The sequence below is a fragment of the Panthera pardus genome, unplaced genomic scaffold (assembly GCF_024362965.1).
Source record: "Panthera pardus isolate Hobbes unplaced genomic scaffold, ASM2436296v1 HiC_scaffold_16, whole genome shotgun sequence".
Lineage (NCBI taxonomy): Eukaryota > Metazoa > Chordata > Mammalia > Carnivora > Felidae > Panthera > Panthera pardus.
Genome location: NW_026526721.1, coordinates 106,141,722 through 106,169,576, shown reverse-complemented (window position 1 = coordinate 106,169,576; position 27,855 = coordinate 106,141,722).

Below are 27,855 nucleotides of genomic sequence, written 5' to 3'. Positions count from 1 at the left end.
AAAGGAAGTAAGTTCTCAGTCCCCATGTAAGAATGACATACACCTGAAAACAAAGATTAGTGTTTTCCTGCCTCCACCTCCTAGGACCCAGAGAAGAGAGGTAGGTTAATAGCAAACTTGGTCCTCCTCGCCTTACCGAAATGAGGTCTGCTAATGAGAAGACATTAAATTCATATTTTTAAAAGTCAGGTTTCCTCTCCAAAATTATGTCTAGCTGTAATCATTAAGAACTTAGGATACAGAACAAGTTCTATCAAAGACTCTGGATTTCATTGTAAAGCACTCGAGGAAACGAGGTTATAAAAGTTATGTGGCTGCATTTTTATGCTACTATTACTCTCTGGAATTAGTTTCCTACCATGCAGAAAAATGGGAGTGTGAACATGAATGAATTCATCCCTTCCTGTTTATTGCTTCAGCTGAACCCAGAGCTGGGCAGCCTGCTCTGACGGCTCCATAAGTCGCATTTTGTGGTTTCAGCCTGTCAGGGAGGTCACTCACTGATGACTCAGATATGCTGGCCTGAAGGTATTTATGTGATCTCCCGAGTCGGCAGAAAGCCTGCCCTCAGAACAAGGCAAATACATCCCTGCTCTTGATGGCTTCAAGCTCTGCAATGGGGGGCTGACCTGACAGCTGCTTGTCCTGAGGGAGAAATAAAGGAAACTGGTGAAACACATGCTATTTCCATGAATTCCCACTCATCTGCTGTTAGAAAATTCAGTTGAGACCCTGACAATAAAGGTTAGACTTGTAGTGTCACAATAGAAAGGAAAAGAACTTTAACTTGCCTTCAGCATACCAAACAGGCTGCACTTCACGAGATCTGTAACTCGCTGAGCCATCTAAGACGCGCCACGGAAAAACTATCAATGGGCATTTGTCTGAATTCATATTTATGACATCTGTTTGACATGCGGTTTTCATTTAGATGGCAATCCAGATACCGCTTTGCATAAAGTTCTGGCTTTTTGAGCTGTCCAGATCAATTGTCTTTTACCAAATATCTAATTTTCAGATGTTTACAGATGCACCAGAAGAATATTTTCAAATCATTCAAAAGAATGGCATCCAAGAAAAAATGTGAACCAAATGCTAATGAAAATTCTTGTGTTCCATGCAGAAAAATACTCTAAAATGGAAAAAATCATTCTTCCCAAATTTACTGCAAAAAGCATAATTTGTCTGTCTTTGAGAAATGACTTATAACATTGCCCTTCTCTCCCCATTCCTAATTTAGGCAAAAGGCCCATATCAAATGCATTAAATCAGAGTTTAATCATTTTTATAACTAGATGTAGTGAGGAAAAAAAGCCATAAAAAATTCCCAATGCAATGACACAAGCATCTCTGTGAGTCAACTGTTATTTCAGGGATTTATGATAATTCCTCATCTCAAGGAAAAATGAAGCTAATTGAAACAAACTCTGTACGTTATATTAATGCCATTTGAATACACTGCCAGTTGCAAAGTGACGTGGAAAATGAGGCCGTCCTCAACAACACCACAGTTTCTCAGTTTTATGTATTTTTTAATTTCCTCTATGGAAAATCTGTTCTTCATAAAAGAACTGCGAGAGAAAAATGTGGAAAAAGTTGATTCATTCCATATTTACATTCTTTCTGGTACCTGGAAATGAACCAATTGCAAAAGTATGCCAAAAAAGAAGTTAGTTAAGTCATTTAGAAAACTCATCTTCCCCGGGGCAAAGGACAAACTTCGCAGGGAAAGTCTTGCTCTGATAATATAAAACACCTTCCAGCCTGATGAGATCTGTCTTCCTAACTTTTACCCAGGTTTCAGCAAGGCCAACCTTAAGAAATGGCTGATTTTCTTTAATATATAATGTATCCTGCAAACTGCCCACCAACCCGGGAGAGTCAGTACTATGCGAATCCAAAATTCTTCCTCTGATATTTGAACAGATCGAGGCACTTAACACAAATGCGTCCAACAGCAGAGAAACACCGAGTTTCACTACAAAGCCGACTTAAGTCCTCCCGACCTGATCTGCTAATGCTATTGACCATTTCCCTTTGAAGAGCTGGGCAAAATGAAAGCAAGGTGTCGCTCTCACGGAGTAGAGGGCAGCCCGATGTGTATCACACAGAGCTTCCAGATGCATTTCCCATTTGGCTTGTCATTAACAGCTTCATTTCATTTCATCTACGATAAAAACAATTCAGAAGCATGGAAATGACATTACAGTGAGGTTGCCCTGAAACATCACAGCAGTGAAAGAGCTAGTACACAACTGCATCTTTCTTTTTGAAAATCTGAAGCTTTTCCTTGGTCACAGAGCAATGAAAGTCATGGCTTTTGACTTGTTCAGGTGACAAAATTTCTCCCAGAACAAAGCAAACCTTTATAGCTTTCATGCAGAGGCAAAAGGACCCCTAACCTAAGGAAAGGGGGAGAAATCTGGGCTCCAAGATGGTGGCCAGGCCATGAAAATTTGAATGACTGCCTTTTAGGACGGGACTGGGGTGTGAGGGTCAGGGATGGTGACCTCATTTGCCATTGCTTGATGTCAAACTCCTGCTTCTTGCTCTAGCTAAGCCAGTTTCCTCTTTCATGTTTTTTGTCGTTCAGTTCTTCTTTCTGTCCACACCCCATAGCAATACAGGTACAAAGAGAATTGGACAGACATTCATAAAGCCTAGGTTTCTGAATTCAACTTGTAAACCTCTTTCTGTAACTTTGGTATCCTCATCTATTCATCGGTAATCTTAAAGACTACATGGTCCCTGAAGTTCTCTCCAATTCCCAAGAATTCATGACTCCATTCTTAATTTAGTCACTGATACATCTAAATTTATATCTGCATCTTATTGTGCTAGTCACAGAGCAGCACTGACTTGTCCCTCAACTTCCAATTCCAATTTTACCACCCCCCCCCCGCCACCCCTCATCTGAGAAATCTTAGCCCATATCTCTCACCCAAGTTCAGACTGGTATATATCACCACCCATGAGGCATTTCCGTCACATGGCCATCCCACAGACTCCTTCAACTCAAATTACCAAAACTGAATTTACCATCTTCCCACTCGTGTCTGCTTCTCCACCTATTTTTCCTATCTCAGGAGACGGGGAGACCCCCCCCCTTCCCAAATCAGAAACCCAGAGATCATCCTTGACTCTTCTCTTTCTCTCACCTTCTACATTCAGTCACCAAGTATTGCTGATTCTTCTGAGCTATTCTTCATGAACATCTCTCACCCATACCCCCTTGTCTCCAGTACTGCATACTGAATATAGGCTCTAATTTCTCTTTCTGTGTCATAGCAACAGCTGCAGGTCTCATGGTCCCCATGCTAGTCCCTCCCAATCCATTCACCACATTGCATCCAGAATCATGTTCTAACCATGTTACCCCCTTTTCTAAAGTCTTCCAGTGACTCTCCACTTCTTACAGGACATAATCCAAAATTCTGAGCATAACAAGTAAGACCATCTAGGATCTTCCCTCTGCCTTTAGCCTCATTTGCCCTCTCCATCAGAATGAGCTTCTACAGATTCCCCTAACTTTTCATGCTTTCTTGTGTTTGCACATCATGTTCTCCCCTTTTTGGAAGAACTTCCCCCTGCCCCTTTACTCAAGTTCTCTATTTTCTCAAGACCTACTGAAGACACCATCTCTCCAGGGAAAGCCCCAAGTGTCCCTATGATGTGTTCCCTTAAAATGATGGGTAGGTAGGGGCGCCTGGGTGGCGCAGTCGGTTAAGCGTCTGACTTCAGCCAGGTCACGATCTCGCAGTCCGTGAGTTCGAGCCCCACGTCAGGCTCTGGGCTGATGGCTCGGAGCCTGGAGCCTGTTTCCGATTCTGTGTCTCCCTCTCTCTCTGCCCCTCCCCCATTCATGCTCTGTCTCTCTCTGTCCCAAAAATAAATAAAAAACGTTGAAAAAAAAATTAAAAAAAAAATTATGGGTAGGTAAAGTCTTATGATCTCATTAACTATAGAAAAATTGCTATTTACTCTTCTCTGTACTCAACTCTAAGATGCCTGAAGATAGGGAGTATGTTTTATTCTTTTTATTTATCATCAACATACTGTCTGACATATAGAGATTGTTCAATAAATAGATCTTATCATCCAAATAAATTTCATCCAGCAGTTTCTTTAACTTGTGCTTTATTCATATTGTGAGTTTTCAGGAAATCCCTGACTTGTTGTGATCTTCAAATTATTATAGAGAAACCATATACTAACGCAGATATTTAGAAGAAAATACTAGAAGCTAACTAGGAAAATATCACTCCTTTAAAATTAAGCAAAAATAAATGGTGTTCACATTATGATAATTATTCACATGGAAGTTTGCAAAGTTCTTTCTATATGATATCTCATCTTAATTTTTTTTAACTTTTTTAATGTTTATCTTTGACAGAGAGGGAGAGATGAGTATGAGTTGGGGGAGGGGGGGTGGGCAGAGAGGGAGACACAGAATCCAAAGCAGACTCTAGGCTCTGAGTTGTCAGCACAGAGCCCGATACAGGGCTGAAACCCACGAACTATGACATCATGCCCTGAGCCAAAGTCAGATGCTTAACTGACTGAGTCACCCAGGCGCCCCTCTCACCTTAATTTTTAATGTATCATACAAACAATATTACAACAACAGAGGTAATTTTTTAGTAAAATTGATAAAGTTTCATGACATTACAAATTCTTTTTGGAAAGAGGCCGGATATGAATAATTAAATTTTAAAAGGACCTACCATCTCAACAAATCTGCTATGTTTAATTTTTCCATTTCCCCTTCTCACTTTTATCCATTTAAAAATGTAATTTTTTGCACAGTTGAAATCACAAAATAGAAACAATTTTATATCCTACTCTTTTCATGTTCCCATGTTGCTACTTAGTCTTTATAATTTAAGGACTGAATAACATTCAGTTGTCATGACAACTCATAGACCTGTATCTTTAGCCTTCTCTCCTCATACATGCAGCTGCTTCCTGGGCTGTTATACCTGGATTCTTCTTAGGAGTTTTCAACTCAAGATGTCTATCACTAAGTCCATTATTGCCCCATTAGCTCCTCTTAAACTTGATCATCCTTCTAGGTTCCCAGCTACAGTGGTGCCATTACCCTCCAAGTTCCCGTAGCCTCACTCTTTCCCACTTCCTCTCTTTTAACATCCAAATCAACAATTTTCATTAATGTTTTAAGATCTCTGTAATCTCTCTCTCTCTCTCTTTTTTTTTTTTGCATTCTCTCTGCCATTACCTTTGCTTTTCAATTCTCACTTGAGCATTGACACACAATCGAATGCTGACACAGCTTCCTAACAGTTCTCCCCACCTTGTCCACTATTTACCAAGCCACCGAGGTCATCTTTCTGAAATGGATATTGAGCTTCTCACTAATATTGCTTAGATTCACCCAGTTGCTCACCATCACTATGGACAGACTCCAAATACCCTAACCTAGCAAGAAAGGATCTTATTAATCTGCCCTTTCCTATGAGTTTTACTTCCTGGATAGTGGATCCTCATCCCAGTCATACAAGGGATGAAATCCAGGCCAGAGCCGACAAGGTAGATGTCACTGGCCTGCAGACTGCCCCCAACAGGAACTCAATAAAACCAGACAGTCTTTGAAGGAAACTAGATCACAATCCTGGCAGACCTCCATGCTAGCTGTTGTCCCTAAGGCTGGCCAGGAGGAATGAGTTTGTTGGAAGGAAAAGGAATAAAATTCAGGGAAGCCATGTAGAAGTGAAGTCAGGTTTAGCACATAAAATGAGCAACAGAGACCAAAGCGATTCTCTGAACTGGAAAGCAAGTGAATGTAACACTTATTTAAGGAGCTAAAGGGGCGCCTGGGTGGCTCAGTTGGTTAAGTACCAGACTCTTGCCTTCAGCTCAGGTCATGATCTCATGGTTGGTGGTCGGGTAGAGCCCCATGTCCAGCTCTGTGCTGGGTGTGGAACCTGCTTGAGATTGTCTCTCTCCTTCTCCCCCTTATCCCTCCCCCGCTTGTACACATGCACGCTCTCGCTTTCTCTCTCTAAAAACAAAAATAAATAAATAAAAATTTTAAAAATAAAGAGATAAAGCTGTGGACTAGGATCTTCCAAGGTTGAGCTTGGGACTACAATTCAGGACTACTATGGGTTCTAGCTATAAGGCTAAAAGTGCCCCAAGGTGCCAGGCTCTCTCCATACTATATTTAAATGTGCTGTTTCTTCTACCAGAGTTCTCTCTGACCCTTCATCTGCCTGGCAAAACCACTTTTCAAGTATCACCTCCTCTATGAAGTCATCCCTGAATCCTAAGGCAATGTTAAGTCTAAGTGACATTCTGGAATCAGTGCAACGTAAAGTATATATTGCATTTGGTAGTGGCCATCAAATTCATCTTAGAACCACAGAAAATCATTAGAAATGATTATAAACAGAGGAGTCCTTTCCTGTGCTGCTTAAGAATGGTATTTGTTTTGCCCACTGTGATTTTTGATGTGGTGTGTTAGCAAATGCTATAAAGGAACTTTAAAAGGCTAGATTAAGATCGGGTGGCATGCCTAAGTGACAGTTCCCATATATGAATCAAAGGCCATTGATAAGCCAATAAATGCTACAAAATGTCTCCAAGTATTCTTAAAGTTTTTCAGTTGAGTTATACTGAATATGGTCCTTATTAGTGGTAAAAATTACTACCCCTATAGGCTATCTCTTCTTCTTACAGAACAACAGATTAAGAGACTTAGACCTATAGTTTATTGGGAAGAAAATTAATTTAGAGCTTTAAGGAAATACTCAGAAGCCAGTTGAATGACTTTGGTCACCACAAATTGTTGCTTTTTGTAAATTAGGTTGACTCTTCTTTGTGTCCATTTTACCACAATAAGTAGGTCTACCTAGTTCTAAATTTGTAAATTTGTGGTATCAGTAAATTAGGAAATACTATCTCATTATCAAGGGGATTGTGTTTACATGATTCCTCTCATGGAAGCCCTGCTAGGAATATCTCAGAACCCACACACGGGCTTACCAAGAGGACCCACGTGAGACAGCATAAATAGCAGAGTAAGGGAATGTGATTATCTTCTACAGTATCGAAACTGTCCTTCTCCTACAAACAGATGGGGAGTCACTAGTTTTTTAAATACTAGTAGTCTCCCGATTAGAAACATTAAAGCTCCCTGTAGACTAACCCTGTGGGTTAGTAGTTAACATCTTATATTGCAGTTGCAGATTAATTTGATCAAATGTTTTCATCTCTGTCTCAAGACAGAGGTTGTGGTGAACCAACCTATCTAGTTTAGATCTCCTGTAGATAAATCTTTAGGTGAACTTTCTCTCTGCAATTCAGATTCCTAAATATTGATGCACCTCAGAGAAGTTTCTAAAGTTCTAAATGCTAGAACCAGCCTGTACTTTCTACCATTAGAGTTACATTTGTGACAAAATAAAAGTTACAGTGAGTGGCCAAATAAAAATGGGGCCCAAAACCTTGAACCTGAAGGAATTAATTCTTGACAATTCAGCTTTCTTATAAGTGAATCATCTTAAAAGTCTGTCAGAAAACTATCAGTGTAGGGTGTTGAGCTTTATTCTCCATCCATCCATATTCCATGAAAGAATGTTGAGTCACTGTGAGCACTGCTCCAGAGATCCCTGGACAGCAGAAAAAATGCAAGTATTCCCTCATAAGGTGTGGCATTGCATGATGCCTATACCTGCTAATTTCGCTAACCCTATTTGAGTTGCATATGCCCAGCATTCTAAGCCGAGATACAACACTGCCAACCTCATAAGCCTCTTGGTCCCTCTCCTCTGAGAACAGGAGGAATCTGAACAGAAGCAAGCCATAATTATGACATTCTGCAACAGATGAGAATGGACTGCAGATGGGTCAGCAACCCTGGAACCAGAAAGTCACCTTAGAGAGGACTTACAGATGAGGAGGAGATTGAACTAGAAAGAAAAGGCATATCAAAGACCTGTATTTATTACACTCTTGCAATGGCCAGCTTAAGAGAAAACATTGTATTAGATCCACAGTCTCATTATGGAGATGAACTATATACCTGAAGCAAGAACACCAATCACCAACAGATGACTGAGATACAACCAGCATTTTGTTTCTCTCAGTATATTACAAATAACCAATAAATTATTCCAAAAAAATTCAGGGACATTCTACGACCAAATCTGTGCCAGTTACCTCTGAAATCCTATCAGGAATTTATAATCTATTTGGGAAGACAGCAGCCACATGGGAAGCATTAGGGTACCATTTGGCACTTACCTCTACCAGAGTAAATGCACGGTACTTTCTAAAGAACGTGTATTAGTTTCCTGAGGTTACTATGACAAATTACCACAAAGTTGCTGGCTTAAAACAATGGAAATTTATTTCCTCACTATTCTTGAGGCCAGTAGTCCAAAGTCAAGGTGTCAGCAGGTGACACTGCCTATGGAGGATCTAGGGAGAATTTGTTTTTTGCCTCTTACAGCTTCTGGTGGTCTGCATTACTCCACTTGTGGCTACATCAGTCCAATCTCTGTTTCCATTATCCCACTGCCCACTCTGTGTGTCTCAAATCTCCCTCTCTCTTTCTCTTATAACAACATTGGCAATGGCCTTGTCCCACTCAGATGATCCCAGATAATCTCTGCATCTCAAAATCCTTCATTTAATAGCATTGCCAAAGACCTTTCCAAATAAGATTACATTCACAGGTTCTGCAGATTAGAACATAGACATATCTTTGAAAGGCCATTTTTCAGCCTACCCACAGAGACAAAAGTCTCTGGGAAGTCATAGGAAGAATAGTTAGCATTTGTCTCTTATTGCTGAGATGATGGGTCTTGAGAAGGTCCTGTAAAGATGGCTAAGATTTAAACTGGCAAGCACAAGAAGTTGGGCATTCAATGTGGAGGGACCAGCAGGTGCAAAGGCCATCGTGTGTTTTCAGCAAATGAGGCATGAGGCCATATGTGGGGCCCATGGGGAGTGATTATCACTGCTCATCAATCCCTGATGGAGGGCATGTAGTAATGAGCAAGGTCAATCAGGCTGGGCAGTTAGGATGGAGCCAGATTATGCAAGCTCTTGAAACACAAGAAGCCCAAACTTGATCTAACAGGCAACAGGGAATCACTGTGCATTTTTAAATGGGAAAATACCATGATGGCTAATTTTCTAGATTCTTAAATAAATTGCCACATCTTCCCAGCCTGTGCTCTTTTATTTATCCTATCTCATTAGCAAAATCTAAGCCACAATACTTATTATTTTCATAAGTTATCTTTTTTTGGAAACGGTAACAAGAATTCAGTATAATTCCCATAATGAAAAGTTGTGCTTCTAGACGTAGCCGTTTCTGTTAGGCGAAAAATAAATAAATAAATAAATATCCATTACTTGCTTGAAGGAAAGGCTCTCTTCATGAGCAATTATTTATACATCTGGCTTATAATAAAATCATATCATGCAAATGAACTGGATTGAGTCAAAGATGAAGTTCTGATTATAACAATATGGGGCTTTGCAATATTCCATTAGGGAGAAGGGAAATGCTAGTCAGCAACCCAACCAGGAAAAACTATTTTGGTCCATAAATTATGCAGCTTTGTGTTTATTCAATTAGGTTAATCCTAAATGAATCCTTCTGTGAAAACTCTATGTAAACACTGCAACATACAACAAGAAAGCAATGCTGAAGGGATGCCTGCGAGGAGGGCTGCCGATTGGATCTGCCCCGTTGTGGAATGACTCCACTTGCTCATTCACTTGACTCCACAAGCATCTCCAACAGTGTGAGATCAGGTTTAATAAAAACCCCGTCTGGCTCTGGGGCTGTGCAAACCCAGGTGAGGCCTCACAAGTCCTTAAAAGTTGATTGTTTGGGGCTGCTACAACACCAAAATTTGATGGAGGTTTTATTAAACCTGCAAGAACCTTAAGAAGACATATTTGAGAAGCCAATATGGAGTATTGGGAGGATGCCCTTGTGGATGCATATAAAAACTCCCTTGCAGTATGGGGATCTGATGGGCATTTGTCCCTTTTCCTGGCTGTACGTTGAGTAAAACAGGCCAATACTGGAATCTATGCACCCATCTGCATTTGCTATAATCCCATTTCTACATCAATAATAAATAATTAATTAGCCATCTTAAAACTAATATATGAGAGCTTTTACATTTCAGGAAAGAACTTTCACCTCTCTGCAGCTGGCTTAGTGGCTGTTCTCTTCCTCTAGGCCTTGATGACAGTCATCTTGAAGCTCAGAGTTGATTTCTAATTGATAGAGATGCTACCCACTATAAGCTCTCACTCCATTGTTTCTTGTCTAGTGATATAGTCAACACAGATTTAACTGTTTAGTTACACTGAAAGCAAGCAGTGTGCCAAATAAGAGAAACAAGGAAGAAGTGGTAAACGGAACAGCTGGGAAACGTTATCTTCCCCCAAGACAACAACGCTGGTGGTCAGTTACCATTGCTGAGTTTAGAGATAAGAGTAAGTGAAAACCCTCTGTGATGGGCACCACCCACCACCACCAAAATGTGGGTTATGTTAAAATTCCACAAAATGAAGATTTTAATTTGATGCCTTTGGATACCAAAAGAAACATTTTCAAAATGGTATTTATTGTAGTAATTTAATTCCTCTAAACCATCTGAAAGACACAACAATTTGGACACACCAGTGGTAAACACGGTCCCTTGTTTTTCCTTCTGCCACTACCACTTAAGCTAGGAAGACTCTCACAGCCTTTTGGAGGTGGTATATATCTATCGAGACTTTTTTTTTTAAGGAAACAATAAAATGCATAGAGGTCTCACAGGGAGATAGACTCAGTATTTTTGGATGACTCATCAAAGCTCTGACTTCTGCCAAACTTTGGAAATGTATATGGTCAATCTGAAGGTGCTGGAGGGTCATTAAATTACCAGACTAAGACTGTTTACAGGTTACTTTGAATAAAATGTTGTGCAGGTGTGAACCTGTAACCAAAGTTTGTGGGCATCATAAAATAACCAGAGTGCCAGAAATTCCATGTCTCAGGCCTTCTGTCAGCATAATATTTTGCTACCACTAGATTTGTCCAATTTCTTATAGCACAGAAAAGTTAACAATAATAGAACTAAATCCCAAAGTTTTTCAAAATAAGGTATTTGTAGGTGTATAAGCAGTCATATTTTTAACGAGCAATTCCAACTACAGCTTAAACTAAAATCGTGTTGTTCTCCTGCACGGTAACATAAAAGAAAATGTCCCATAGCAATTCACACTAAAGTTCCTGAGGCCCAAGTTGCTCGCTATAGTTCTAAAACTTTGAAACTATTTCAGAATGGCTTATCCAGTTGGCCAATTCCTGAGTATTTCAGAAGTCCATTCAAAAATAAAATGACTAGGGTACCATTATGGCCTTGGTCAAATCTGGACATTGCAATTTTTCAGACACAAGAAGATTGCCAAAACACTTTAACAGCTTTCTACCACCACTGCCACCCATCACTTGGTCTATCTCTTCTATGTGTATTGGTGTGACTGTGTGTGTGTGCATGTTTTCATTTATATGTGTGTGTGGATATGGTGAGTGAGCAGAATGTCTCTCTGATTTAAATTTAGCCAATCAGGGATGTGAAAAAAAAGGCAAAAATGAAGAACCCCAATAGATCAGTTTTTTGTTTTTTCTTTTTTTTTTTAACGTTTATTTATTTTTGAGACAGAGAGAGACAGAGCATGAATGGGGGAGGGTCAGAGAGAGGGAGACACAGAATCTGAAACAGGCTCCGGGCTCTGAGCTGTCAACACAGGGGCCCGATGCAGGGCCCGAACTCACGGACCACGAGATCGTGACCTGAGCCGAAGTCGGCGCTCAACCGACTGAGCCACCCAGGCACCCCTCAGTTTTTTGTTTAAAAAAAGTGAATGGATACTGACTCTATGGCTTAACCAAGAGGTCATAAGCTCCTCATTCAAATCCTGCATCTTATTCAAAATTCAGAAAGGCAGAGCCATTTCACCTTGAAGTAAAGGGACACTGTGCCCCAGGACAGCCTGTGATCTGGGAAATGTGAACATTGATGAGGACCATTCAGAAGTGGCTCAGTGTTGCCCCTGTGTCTTCTGTGGCATTTTTAGGACATGGACAGGGACCCCCCACAAAAACTTTCTTGCTCTTTCTAATGTTCTTGTTACAAATTTATAAATGCAGAAATAAAGTTGCCCACAGCCTTTCATGTATTTATTCAACAAATATTAATTTCCCATAACTCTGTGACTTAAATAAGATGAAAACAAACACATATAAAACATAGTACCAGTCCACAAGGCAAACATCAATAAACAACAAACAAGTCTAGTGAATTGCCTCTTCTACTTTGTTAGTAATGCTATCATTTATTCCTACTAAACTTTTGGCAGACAACTTGTTGCTGTTTGACCCATGAAAAACAAGCCTTCTAAGACCTACATGGTTATGACCTCAGTTCCAGAGACAAATCTCCTTAGACAACAACCAGAAGGACAGTGATGAACTCAAGCATCATTGACCATTATTTTTATCAAGACTATTGATTCGTTTGACCTGATTAAAGCTGGTACAATGTCTATTTCTTTCAACATACTCACCCACAGCCTTATGTTTTATCATTTTCTATGATTCGAATTAAAAATTGGAATACAAATATTACTAGTGTATTTTTAAGGGCACAGAACAAGTTTTATTTTCTCTATATCCTCCCATGCCGAAATGAGGTGCCTTCCCCAGAGTAGTCATTTAACAAGCAGTTAAATGGATCTATTCAGAGTTTTCTGAAATACCTAAACAATGACTAAAATTAAATTGTAAATTTTAGGATGAAAGCTCATTTCTAGATTAAGACCAAAAAAAAAAAACCTGTAGGTAAAAAATTTAACACAATAACTTCTCAAAATCAACCCATTTAGAAATAATGCTAATTTTTATCTGACAAAATTATCTATAAACTTACTTATTCATTCATTGAGTCAACACATTCTTATAGAACACCTGCTATGTGTTGATCTTTTGTTGAGATGTCAAGTTTTCAAATGGTCATACAGGGATGGATAGGTTGTCTGACCTAAAACCCATCTCTGAGGGATGTTTGTGCTCTCTGCACTAGAGTGAAACCTTACAGAAGGTCAAAATGTCAGGTACAATACAGGGTTGTATATTTAATTACTCTACAATTCCTTTCTTTTTCCTCAGTGGTTTCATTCCCTTAACTCACACTCAGTTCCTTTTTCTCTAGCTCTATGTATATGCCCAGAGGTTATTCACATTTCATGTTAGAAATACTATATCTGTAAAGAAAGCTAAAGAATTGGTTTATGAAATGTTCACTTTGTTTCAATAAAACTGCTAGCCAACATGTTTGGCATATAAGCTCTGATTTCTCTCATCTCTCAGTCCTAAGCCACTATAACATGGGAGACTTTCAGAAAAGATTACCAGTGACAAGATAGTTACCCCAAATTCTGGTCACCTTTGGATTCCTCAAAAGAGACAAGGCATTCCATTTATTTTGCCCTCTCTTGTGTGCCTTCCATCCTACCTTCTTGCTCTAAAATATCACAATAAAACCTCTCTCCTTTTCTCCTCCATGGGCCTGGGCTCCTGGGCTTCTCCTGCTTCTTCCTTCGCCTCTAACTCCAGCTTCGATCACTGTTGATACAGGCTGAGGCCTGAATGCACACCACACTGAAATTATTAATCTCCAACATGACTCCTCCTCTGATTCCTAGTGGCTATTGTAAACCTCCTATTCTCTTCTCAGCAGCTTCTAAAACAGGTTTGATAAACTCATCATTTAGGCAACCTTCATGACCACAGCCAGATCTTCCCTGGGCTAATAATTGTCTCCCATAGGTAATTTTTTTAGGCTACTGATCATTTGTCTTACTAATCTCTCTATTTGTTCCTGCAGCTAATAGCAGATCCCCAAATACCCTCTGTAATTTTCTAACAAGCAGAATTTCAATTCCCCATAAAGAAATCCCACTTTAAAGTGTAATTAAAGATCATCTAAGAAAAACAGAGCCAATTTTGAACAACCCACGAGCAATTTTTTTCCTCTGCCAGGAGGAAGGGTGTTTAGGGAGAATTGAAAATCATTTTGCAAAATTATAAACAGGTTTAATGCAACCATTTTGATCAGCGGTCTTGTTATCAAGTAATAATATCTTAAATTAAGGTAATGGATTTTAAAAGGAATAGATTGAATAAAAATCATCTGCTATTCAACAGGCATATCAACCAAGCAATTACTAATTCTGTTTATAACTACAGCCCTTTACTCTTTTTAAAAGGGCAATGAAAGCAAAACTTGGTTTGTGAGCTCCTATTAAATTAGCATTGATTTTGTTTTACTGCCAAGCTAAAGAAATATCAACATTAAGGAGTTATTTAACCCTATTTAAAGTATGCACACTTGCATAGAATTTAGTCCACAGGTTGTTTATCTTGTTATTTACAATGAAGTGAAAAAAATCAATCCCAGCATAGAAGTTGTACGCATGGCTATAGAAGAAAATATGACTATTTGAGAAATTATTAGAAAGCGGCAATACACTATTAGGTAGGACACAAAATGGTTTGTGCTGTTCAGATGTAAATTCACTGAAGTGCAATCCAATGTTAAATGTTAACAATTGGCTGCATTTGATCCATTACAGAAAGGAAGGGCTCACTTAAGGCAAATCGTGACATTTCCTCAATAGTTCTTACATTTGTAAATATATAAGGTGTTCATAGGCAAAATATTTTGGGTTGTTTGGAGACAAATATAAAAGACAGGGAATAATTCACGTATTAGATTAAACAGCAAATAAAGTACAGCTTTCCTAGTTAAAAAGAAAAATGTTCAAATGAGAAAAAAAGCAATCAAGCTTTGAAACATAAAAATTGCAAAAGCTATAATAAAATATGGCACAACATTGACAGAAGTATCAAAAACACTCGAGGAAGTCAGCACTTGGTGCAGCCACTATGGAAGCGGTATGGAGGTTCCTCAAAAATTTTTAAATAGAACAACCATATGATTCAGCAATCCTAACTTCAGGTCTATATGCAAAGGAAATAATATCAGTATCTTAGGGTAGCCTGGGTGTCTCAGTTGGTTGAGCGACTCACCCTTGGTTTTGGCTCAGGCCATGATCTCATAGCTCGTGGTTCGAGCCCCATGACAGGCTCTGCACTAACAGTGCCGAGCCTGCTTGAGAATCTCTCTCTGTCTCTCCCCCACTTTCTCTCTCTCCCAAAATAAATAAATAACCTTAAAAAAAAGAAAAGAATACGTTGGTTACCGGGGTGCCTGGGTGGCTCAGTGAGGTAAGCGTCCAGCTCTCAATTTCAGCTCAGGTCATGACCTCACAGTTCATGAGATCGAGCCCCACGTCTGGCTCTTTGCTGACAGTGCAGAGCCTGCTTGGGAGTCTTGCTCTCTGCCCCTCCTCCACTCACGCATATGCTCTTTCTCATTCTGTGTCTTAAAATAAACATTTTTTAATTTTCATTTTTTAATGTTTATTCCATTATTATCTTGAGAGAGAGAGAGAGAGCAAGCAGGGGAGGGACAGAGAGAGAGAGGAAGACAGAAACCCAAGTAGGCTCTGTTCTGTCAGCGCAGAGCCCAATGCAGAGCTCAAATCCACGAACCATGAGATCATGACCTGAGCCAAAACCAAGAGCTGGACACTCAATGACTGAGTCACCCAGGTGCCCCAACTTTTTTTAAAAACCACTATCTTAAAGAGATGTCTACACTCCCATGATCTTTGCAACATTATTCACAATAGCCAAAAACATGGAAACAACTTAAGTATCAATTGACAGATTAATGGATTAATAAAATGGGATACACACACACACACACACACACACACACGCACACACAAAGTGAAATATTATTCAGCCATAAAAAAGAAAATCTTCTCATTTGTGACAACACAGATGGAGCTTGAGGGCATTAAACTGTATGAAGTATGTCAGGCAGAGAAACACAAATACTGTATGATCTCACTTATATATGGAATTTATAAATGTCAAAGTCATAGAAACAGAGTGTGGATTAATGGTTACCAGGCATGGGGGAAATGGAAAGATGTTTGTCAGGAAGCACAAACTTTCAAATATAAGATGAGTAAGTTCCAAGGATCTAATGTACAGTATGGTGATCACTGTATCCTATATACTGTATACTTGAAAGCTGCTTTGAAAGTAGATCATAACAACAATAACGAAAAAAGGTAATAATGTGAGATGAAGGATGTTTTAACTAACCTTATTGTGTTAAACATTTCACAATATATGCTTGCATCAAGCCATCACATTGTACACCTTTAATTTACACAATGTTATATGTCAACTATATTTCAATAAAGCTGGGGAGGAAAAAAAGGGAAAAAAGGAAGTCGGTGGAGCTAAGTCTGGCTAATATCTGCAAAGATGTCTTGCATATTTGTACCAGGTTTGTTGCAAATATGATAGCAATATGTTGAAGTCTTCTACTTTGCAAGAACCTGATCTTTTTCAGATTATGCGAATCTAAAATTGATTGAAAGAAGGACAGCTATTAGACCTGTGTCAAAAGGCCTTTCTATAATAGAAATGTACTAGCCATTTTGAAATTTAATCATAACCCTTCAGATCTTTCTAAGCCCCTAGAAACAATTTCTTTTAAAGTGTAGTATAACTTTAAATGAGTTCTCCATATTCTATTTTTCTCTTACATACCACTGTGTTAGGATATGTTGAGTATCTCAGGAGTTTCTTTTATAAGTAAAAACAGAGAATTAGGGAGTGCAAACAAATTCTATGATCAAGATAATTCAGGGCACTCTCAGTCATTGAAGGGCTTGTGCCCAGAGCCTGTCTGGGTATCCTAGAAATACTGGAGCATGGAAACCACTTACCTGTCTACCAAATTCCTACTCAAATAATACAACTTGTTCTTCTTCTAGTTACATAACAGAGGAGATAGGGGAACTAAAATTTATTGCACATTTACCATGTGGCTAGCATTGTGCTAAGCATGTTCCCATGCATTAATGTATTCAGTCTTCTCAACAGCCATATGCAGATCCCCATTTTACAGAGGCTACTTAACACATAAAGAACCAATGTTAGGGTAACTACAGCCGTGCCAAAAAATTGTTTACTTGGTATCAGAGAGCAAAACCAATAGAGATCATTTGAAAATTTTTGCTCACCACCTGCAAAAATTCATTATGGTAATAAATGGTCCCCAAGTTTTTTTAGTCATCTACTGCTCTCAGAAAAAAAAGAAAAACTTTTGTGCACACACAATACATGCATATTTATTTATTATAAATTATATAACATATAGCATATATTGCTGTCAATATCTAATATCTCAAGACATAATATCAGCCTAGGGCAAGGTTCATGGTTTTAAAATACTAGATATAAATCCAAATGACAAATAGCATTCCTGATAGTTTTGAATATTTTTGGCTAAACTTCTTGTCAGAGTACGATTAGCTCAACATCAATTTTACCATGTGAAGTGGCTGAGGAAGAGTCCATTTTGCAGGAAGAAAAGAATCAACTCCGCAGCTTTCTTGTGAGTTACTTGCTGTACATTTTTAGTACTAGATTAAAACTAATTCTTTTCCAGAAATCTTGTTAAACTACCTATTAAATGAGAGTTTGAACAAACAAAAAACAAAAACAAAACAAGATAGCATTCAAAAATACGCTTGCCCACATAAAGAGCGGTGCATCTAACGACCAAGGTGGGAGTCAAGAGTCCCCCACATGCCCCTCCATCCACTCCCTGCACATTGAAACGCCCTCTTCTTGTCCATCCCCTGGGAGTCGAGTGATCGCTAGCTATGGGGTGGGGGAGTCCAGCGAAAGCAACAGCACCCGTCCATATCTCAAATAATTAGTGGTTTGATTTCATTTCTTTATATAAATTAATATAAATGTTAATATAGCCTTTCTACATTCCAATGCCTCAAGTGAGTCACCCAGTGCTGGCCCCTAATTTGAATACTACTGCTCTAATAAAGAGAGTTAGAAGTCAGCATAGACGCATACATACTCCCTTAATACAAGGTCTTCTTGATTGATTTTAACTACTTCCCAAGACACATCTGCCTAATTTCTCAAGATAGAATAAGGAATGGAGACAATATTAGAAAATGGTGAGAAGCCCCAGCCCTGCCATTTACTAACAAGTTACTTCCACCCCTATGAGGTGCAATACTTCTTTTATCTACAGTTGTGAGGATTTGTTGAGAAACATTTAGAAAATACTTAAAAGGCATAGTGTGAGCACAATAAATATCAACTGAATTATTACAAAATATTTCATGCTAAAAATATTTTAATGGGCAGTCTCCCATAGGAAATTATCTTCCCAGGAATTAGGAAAGCTACATACAATTACCATATAGTTATTCATATTCTGTGGAGACCTTTCCACAGGCAAAGCCTGATTACATCAATATATCATTATGCCAGTTGAAGTCCTAAATCGAGTCCCAACCCTTGACCTGAGTTCATAAGAGACAGATTCAAACAATAATCATTTGACTTTAAAAAATAAATAAATAACAACCAAAAAATAAAGCTCTTTTGGGGGAGGCAGGGTGAGAGAATTAAAATAAATCAGTGGTCCCCAGACCAGCAGAATCAGCAGCACGAGGGAGCTTATTAAAAATGCAAATTCTGAATCAGAAACTCCAAATATGGGTCTTGTATATAAATAAGGCCTCCCAGTGATTCTGATCCATGCTTAAGTTTGAGAACTGTGAGTATACATTGTACCTGTCTTCTAAAACAAACAGACTGTAAGATTTACAGTCTCAACTAACAGGTGCATTCATTTCCTCTCTATAATTTCCCTGTAATGAAGTAAATTCTCCTCCCTTGTGGACATTATAGTGTTAGAACAATGATAGGGATAATCATACTCGTTAAATTTGGTTTGGTTTAGAAAAACCGCTTAAAGTTAAACACAAACATTTGGCCATAATTCAGGACTCAATTTGTTTCATTATAAATTCAAGATTGTTACTGTTCATGAGACATTTTTAAACACAGTTATATTCATGGGTTATAATTTCCAATACAACTCGGTACAATAAGTAAAATTTAATAACTGTTCACTGTCCCATTTTCTTAGTAATACATGTGTGCTTCATAGATGTTTTTTTAAATAAGGAAACAAAAAACTCCTCTACTTAATTTTCCTAATATTGCATTTGATACTATTAGCTAAAAAAAAAAAAAAAAAACAGGTTGCCCTTATTATGTTTTTACCTTTTTCAGTCATCTTAACTCACCGCATGTCACTGTTCATTTGTCTTTTTTTCCCCCATACTATTCAATTTGTAAGTATATCTGCAGCCCCATAGACAAATTTTGGAAAGAAAGTACTGTGCATTTTTCAATATAAAATTATTTTTGAATAATAAAAATAGACTTCTAGATAAATAATTCTAGATATTTTATTTACTGTTTAAACTCAAGTGTGTACATTTAAAAGTACCACCAAAATCCATAGACCTGGATCTCCTCTATGAATCACTTCCCTTAATACACATTACCGTCCCTTTGAATGAAGCACTCTTTATTAATGAGCTGCTCTCTCATTTACGCATGGTTCGGGGCCTGCTGGCAGAGACTTTTGCCCACTCACATGATGTTATTTGTAAGACAGAATGTGGGTGACTTCAAGGCTTAGATGACCTTTCAGTATTAGGACTGACAAATGAAATGTTGTAATACATTTGCAAAATTTGGTAAAAGAAGAAGAGAACATTCTCAGATAATAAAGTATGGCCCAAGTCCAGACAGCCAGCTGTGAACTTGATTCTTTAAAAATGATTTACATGGTCCCATTGCACTGTCTCTACAATTTTCTTTTTACACATCAGTCTGGATCTAGATTATATATGTAAGATTTATTTGGTGTTTTTTGTTCATTTTGATTTATTATTGCACTATTTGGACTCAACTTTCTCTGAAATGTCTTCTATGAAAAATGATGTAACATTTATTGCATTTATTATACTTAACGATAAACCTTTCAGTAAATTCACCAATGTAAAAAATGGCCAAAATAACATACATTTAATTTAATGCAACACATGATTTTACTTTAAGAGATTTTACATGCACAAAAATCCCCTAGATTTTGGCCTTTATCTAGGGCAACTTGCTTTCAGCAGGAGACTAGTTTGAATCAATTCTTTTCCATTTTAGATTATATAAGGGTCAAAATTCTTCTGTGAACCGCATAGTTATATGTGAGACATGACAAAGAAAGGCAAAATCTATCCATTGTTTCTAGCCAAAAGGTTTAAATACTACTTCTTCTTTGATTCTCCCTCTTTCGTGCAAGTTTTAAGTGTTTTATTTCTCCTACCAAAAAAAAAAAAAAGTTGATAAAATCTAATTCTAAATCAACTTTTTGTGGTTAGATAAATACTCCTAAATGGAATGGAATGTGTTCATCAATTTAAAATGCTTTTCAAAACTCCAGTCATGCTGTAAATCATGCAATCTTTAGTTGGGCATGGATTAAAAGGGTTAACATCTTTTCAGGGTAATTAAGACTCGATTTGAACTAACTCAATTCTTTCCCCCCAATTTAATGCTTCCATTTTCTACCAGTGACCTGAAAACATTTGATTTCATAGATGCCAATGTAGACAAAAAGCTCAAAACACAAAGAATTGGTTTTCATTGCAATGGCAACTTGTTCATTTTGTATAAGCTGGTTGGTAAAGTTCACATTTCCACATTTCCACACTCCAAATTTCATACTTAAGCAATTTAGACATCTTATTAATATTGTCATGGAATGCTTAAGTTTATTTTCTTGACCTCTGATTAAATTTAAAATTTTGATTATTTCTCCTATAATTTATTGTGAAACCAAAAGGACTCACATTTCATAAATCTTTTAAATATGCTACCATGAAATTACCTAATTATACATTTTACAGTCTAACCCATAAGTGAAAACAATCCATAGCATTAAAAACAAATGAACCTCAAGATGCTTAATTCATTTGAGGAGATGTCCTCATTTAAGTGTTTTTTTTAGCCCTTAACAAATAAACAATGTTTTTTGTATTTGATTGAAAATGCAATTGTTATGCAGAAATATACAAATTGTGTTTTAAAAGAAAATGAAGCGTCCTTTATTTTTGTAACAGAGAATATCATTCAAATTCAACCTGTCGCCAGCATATCACCTTCACTTTGACCATACCAGGGAAAGTTAGACCAAGTGAGGCGTGGGGCGGGGGGGAGTGGAGATGGGGGGACAGGGTATGGAAAGCTAAAGAACATTAACTGGATAAAACACTAAGTTCACACAAATGAACCACTGATCCAAAACATTTGAGCTCAGAATGGAGGCCATTTCACATAGAATCATCACATCTCAGCACTGAGTTGTGGTTCAGGCTCTTTTTTTTTTTTTTCTTTTCCCCTTTGAAAGCTGAAACTAGTCAGCTTTGTAACTTTTACAATGAGAAGTCAGGGTACTATTAAATCATCAATTTATTTTAACTTGGAAAATAGCAATGATTTATAATTTGTTAACCACCCTATTGGCTTTGTTTTTTTCTAATACAGGGCACTTTCCTTTCCATGTATCATACTCCTTAGAAAAAAAAGTTCATTAATCACGATTCCAATATTATTGTTTTATGTAATAAAAGGTCACTAAGCAATTACAGAGTTTCAGATCCCACACATTGTGCTGGCAGCTGGCCCACTCTAATCGCGAACCGTTAAACCTGCATTTGGTCACCAATACACTAAAACATTGCAAATGACATGGAGGTAAGACAAGATAAGCCCACCCTCATAATGAATGACTCCACAAAAGTCAAGTGGCAAAAGTAATTATAGAATCACATGGACCACTGGCCTTGAATTGTCATGGACATCCCATTTCATGTTCAGTTAAAACAACTCAGAGATAACCTTATGTTCAGCAGAAGCAGAGGCTGTATCACAGATGTACTTCAACTGACACATGCTTCTGTTACGAGAACCAACTGTCCTATAGGAAAACAGCTTCAATTTCTTTATTATCAAGACGAATGAAACAGTTGTCCACAGTCAGATTGTATCCTAACTACACAAAAAGTCTTGTGTAAAGAGAAGTAAATGTTTTTAAATGTTGCAATAATCTTGTGTTGAGTTTTAGCAAATACCATTCAGCATCAGCAACTTCCCATGCATTCCCATAAAACTTCACAAGAAGCTTTAAAGTACATAACTAGCATAATATGACTAGTATAATTACCCAAAAAAAAAGTGAGTACATTTAGATATGTCAACCGTTTAATCCGATGTAATTATCATAAAGAAAAATGTAATCAAATTTCTAAATAAAGGTGCTGACAAAAGCTGTATATAAATATTTAAAATTACTTAATGTGGTTTTTAAAATATTTCAGTGCAAATAAAAACCCCCTGAGCAAAATATTAAGATTAGTCATTAATTCCATTACATGTAACACGGAAAACTGAGAATTTCTTTTTTAACTAAGCAAGTAAAGGATTGCTTCACTGAGGCACCACGACAACAATCCAGCTACTCCATCATAAAACTGAGCCATAGGATGGAGCCCGTGACACTGTCACTTTTATCCAGATGGATATTTTTCTCCACAGCCTGTTAATGGACATTGTCAAGGTGATGATAAACACTAGCTTCTAGGCGCATATGTCAATATAGTCTATGATGGGAGGGAAAAAAATAAATAACCACAAATTCTAAGTACACTTACTGCTGTGATAGTCTCTACAACAAATGTGACACGTCAAGGTATTTCTAAACATTAACCATTTGTTCGAGTTCTAGGTCTAAAATAGCATCATCCTAATCTTATCAATTTGAAGTTGAGCAAAAGACCATAAAGTCAGGGGTGTCTTTGGTCTTGTAGCACATGCAATTCCAATTACTGCTCTGTTACTGCAAAACACTAAATGTTGGGTTTTTGATAAGCTGAAATGAATAGGAAGTGACAAACGAGACATAGTGTAGTCAGGATAAGAAATGTATAAAGGAAAGAAAAATGTTGCCAGGGCATGGGAAAAGGGAAGGAATGTTTCTGAGACCCTAAAAACTCTTGATATGGGAAATTGAACGGTGTAGAGTGTATTTATTACATTTTAAAGAATATTATACAGACCACTACTTTAAACTTGTGCTAGGAAGATAGTGTCATTCTTATTTTTCATTTTGCTTTGGATAACAAGAAAAATAGAACCAAACTTGGGGCCCATAGCTGAAAATTACAAGACTTTATAGGGGTTTTTTGTTTGTTTTATTTTTCAATTTACCTTACCTCAGATTTTTAAATGTTTTCATATTGCATCTATTCATTTTAGCTTATTTTATGTATTTTGAAAAACTGCCTCAAATTCTTTTTGGACAGAAGTGGGAATGACTGACATATTTCATTCAGTCTAAGTCCCCTTTTATTGTAAGATGCATCATTAGTGTCTATGCCATTAACAGGGGGCAATAAACCAGTAAGGAACCCACTGCCAATTGAACTTTGACACATCATCGATTATAAATACATCCTGATTTCAGAGATGACAGACGTGAAACAAAAATTAGTGCAATGCAGTAACATCATTCTCATTGCTATGTTTTAAAGTATTTTTTGACAGTTCAGTATGGTGCTAGGTTTTGGAGGACAATGTCAAGAACTGGGATTGTGAAGATGGGCAAGACATTAGCCATTATCTTGACCTACCCTCTTGTTTTACAGATGAAGAAGTGCAGAAGAGAAGACATAGTCTGAATCCTCAAGAAGCTTATCATCTCATTGCAACTTTAATGATTATATGCAACCTCAATGATCAGTGTGAATTGGCTACCCATCAATTACTCAAAGAACAGGATATATTTATCACTAATATGTATATTAAACCTAAAACGAAACCTGAACTGAAAAAGCTTTTCTTTTTCTATGAAAAAAGACACACCACAATACCAACTGAGCATTTAGAAGTATCCAGTGTTGGAGACAGATTTTTGACTCCTTGGGTTTTACACATCTAGAACGAGATAAAGTTTACATAGGTTTTGTGAAACTCTAATACAAATGAAGAATAAAATTTCTCTTGCACTTATAGTGTTGTATATGGATATAGATAAAATTAGTCATTTGCGTCAGAATTTCTGATTTTGTTAAATAGTAACTGTGAACAGATTTTTATTTTTCTCACTTAAAGATTATCTTTATCCCTTTAAAATTTCTCATTGAATGATAAACCTGATAAATATATATTCAACATTAAGTTACACTCCATTTACAGTAGAGACAATCCAGTATCCATTATATATATTATATATGTATAATTGATATATATATATATATATATATATATATATATATATATATGTAATTAGAAAGAACACCATAGTGAAATAAAACCTGATTGTAGGATAATTGGCAATATGAATAGTTGGAAGTTAGTAGTGACTTTGCTAAACACAAAACATTTAAACATTAATGATGGTAGAAAGCTAATTAGTAAAATTTAATTGGATGTATGCAAAGGGTATAATGAGAAGAGTTAAAGCATATTTAATTTTTAATCCAAACACAAACTCTGAAGTGGAAAACCAACTAAAGCCAATCATTGTAAAAGATAGATTGACACATTTTAAAGACTACCCTATTAGCACATAGAATGAATGGATGTCTAAAATTAAACACAGTAATATATTCTCTTGTGCCTTAAAAAAAAAACACATATAGTATGCAATTATCTAAACTGCTTAAAGAGGAAAATTCAAAATATTAAGGCAGGCAAATGTATATGGAAAATGACCCCACGGAATATAGTTTAAAAAAGGAATTAAATTTTATTATATGCAGATAAGCATCCATAGCAAGCCATTCAGGAGACTTAGAAACCTAGAAAGCAGCCAAGGTAAAAGGAGACATGTCAGGGATAGTGCCCAATTTCACTGAATCTGATTTCAGGGCAATATGATATGGAAGTCAAAAGGGTCAGTGTTATTTCAGGGAATATATGTTACAGAGAAGTTGATAGTCCCTCCCTGTATACACATGATACTGACACCACACCCAGAGCTTAGGGTGAGGGAAAAGGTTCTGTTTAGAGTGAATTGCAGCCCTAGCAGCACATTATGATCATGTGGAAAACTTTAAAATACTGATGCCTAGCCCCCACACCAGGAATTCCAATTTAACTGATCTGGGCTGAGGCCCGGGCATGAGGAGTTTTAAAAGCTGTCCTAGGGGATATTGGCCCTCCAGTGTTGAGGACCTTGGTGTGGAAAGACCTTGGAGTTTGTTTGTTTGGTTGTTGTTTTTGGGTTTTTTGGTTTTTTTTTTTTTTTTGCCATGAATTGGTTCTGGCTTTTGCTTATTGGTTGGTGTATATCTTTTTCTTGGAATTGAGTGTAATTTTTTGTTCTTGCCTAATATTCTTCAAAATAGAAATATGATGTTGGCATAGAACAGGAGATAATGTCAAAACTGTAAGTCAGAGATATGTTATCTTAAGCACTACAATCAAGTTTGCAATGTTTTCGCATGTCTTCTCTGTGTGATGGACAATTATGCTAAGTATTGAGCATTGAAAAAGCCTGGCTTATGGCTTCTTGGCAGGGAACTTAAATACGACATAATCAAATATGAGTTGTTTTTGCCAGAGTCCTTAGTAACAACAGAAACAACTCTGACTAATTTAGGCAGAAAAGGCATTCTCAAAAGGCTACTGTATAGAAAGTCAAAAACCAGGGGCGCCTGGGGGGCTCAGTCAGTTGAGCATCTGACTTCAGCTCAGGTCATGATCTCATGATTCATGAGTTCGAGCCCCATGTCAGGCTCTGTGCTGACAGCTCAGAGCCCAGAGCCTGCTTCAGATTCTGTGTCTTCCTCTCTCTGCCTCTCCCCCATTTGTGCCCTGTCTCTGTCTCTCTTGCTCTCTCAGAAATAAATATTTTAAAAAATTAAAAAAAAACAGATTTGAGGCTACAACCTAGGAACAGTGACCCAAACCAGACCTCGTCACGGTCTTGTGAGGCCCCGCTATTTTGGGGCACAGACTGGCCATGTACCAGCCACTTACACTGCTCGCATCCCCCGATGCCAGGCGATATATACCTAGACCCCCTACTCAGGCCAGAATGGAGTCCTAGTTCCATTGAAAGGAGTCCTACTGAATGGAGCCTGTCCACCACCCATACCAGAATGGAGTCCTAGCTAAATAAGCAAAGAACAGTCACATGCCCATCCCTGGCTCTCAGGGAAGCTGGCAGAGTCCTCATCTGGCATTTTCTACTCCCTTAGTGGAACATGTTCTCCGTTTCCCACTAAGACTCATAAGGTGGGGAATTCTTCTAACAGATAGGGAGTTTGCTCACTGAGAAACCTCTATATTTCACTTTTCCTGGAATTAAGCAAAGCTATAGGAAATGGCTTGCTCTGCATTTTACTTCGGTGCCTGTATTTTCCTATATCTGAAACTGAATTTCAAGATCCCAAGTTCATTTTCATGTGTCTTGGGCTCTTCAGCCTCTCCAACACACAAATATTTTATTAAGTACTAATGTAATGTTGCTCAGTCCACACCTAGCATACTGAGTTTTTATGCTGGTTTCCCACATTGTGCTCTGGTATGCTCCTATACCTAAAATTCACTAAGTTTGGGCAGGTATTAACATATTGTAAAATATTAATGCTTCCTTAGTTACATATGGCATCTGAAACAACCATCCCCATTACCATACACTGGACATTTATTCACTGAAATTTTCCACTTTCCATCACAAGTAGGTCTCATTTTTAGAATGCATATATACCAAGTGTATGCCAGGAACTATGAGGTTTAACATGCTCCTGTGGCCCTGAGATCCTAACTTGCTAAGGAAAAGAAGTTTATGCTGGCTCAAAGACATCTCTAAAATTTCTTCTCCTTGCCTGTGAGGCTTTGGTTATTTCTAAAACATTTTCTGGTCCTGTAAATTATAGCTCCTCCTGCCATTTGTTGGCAGACTCTTCGAAAGCAGTAGTTAATATATACCTTTTCAGAAACAACTGAATGGTATGATTTCAAACCTACATAGTCACTATTTAGCATTTCAGCCTTGTTCTGACAGGTGAATCCAAATCTTCTCTTTTGAAATATATTAGGCTATTACTGCAAATACAAAATCAAATGAATACTCAACCAAAGTTTTCTCAGAGTTATTTCTTCCAGTGGGAAACTTTCTTTTCTCATGAAAAAGAAAGAAATTACCTTTACCCAAGAACAAGCATCCAGTCCAAACCAGAAAACATATGAAGAAGTTAATCCCAATATCCAGTTTAACAGAAATAACTTTGGAAGGACCCTAGGATTCCCACAACACATTTTTCTTAACGTCAAACTCTGAAGTTCTCTTTGGAAAAATAAAACTCAAGTCAGGTAAGTTTTGAAACACAAAGAACATTCCTGAATGCAAAGGATTCCAGCTTTAAGCAAAGAGTAATCATAGAGTTTTAATGACTTACTAGATTCTACTAATGCTATGCATTTTTCCCCAAGATTTTATTTAAGTTCAAGTTAGTTAACATACAGTGTAGTATTGGTTTCAGGAGTAGAATTTAGTGATTCATCACTTACATATAACACCCAATGCTCTTCATAACAAGTGCCCTCCTTAATGTCCATCACCAATTTAGTCCATCTCTCCATCCACCTTCCCTCTAGGAACCCTCAGTTTGTTATCTGTATTTAAGAGTCTCTTATGGTTTGCCTCCCTCTCTGTTTTTATCTTATTTTACTTTTCCTTCCCTTCCCCTATGTTCATCTGTTTTGTTTCTCAAATTCCA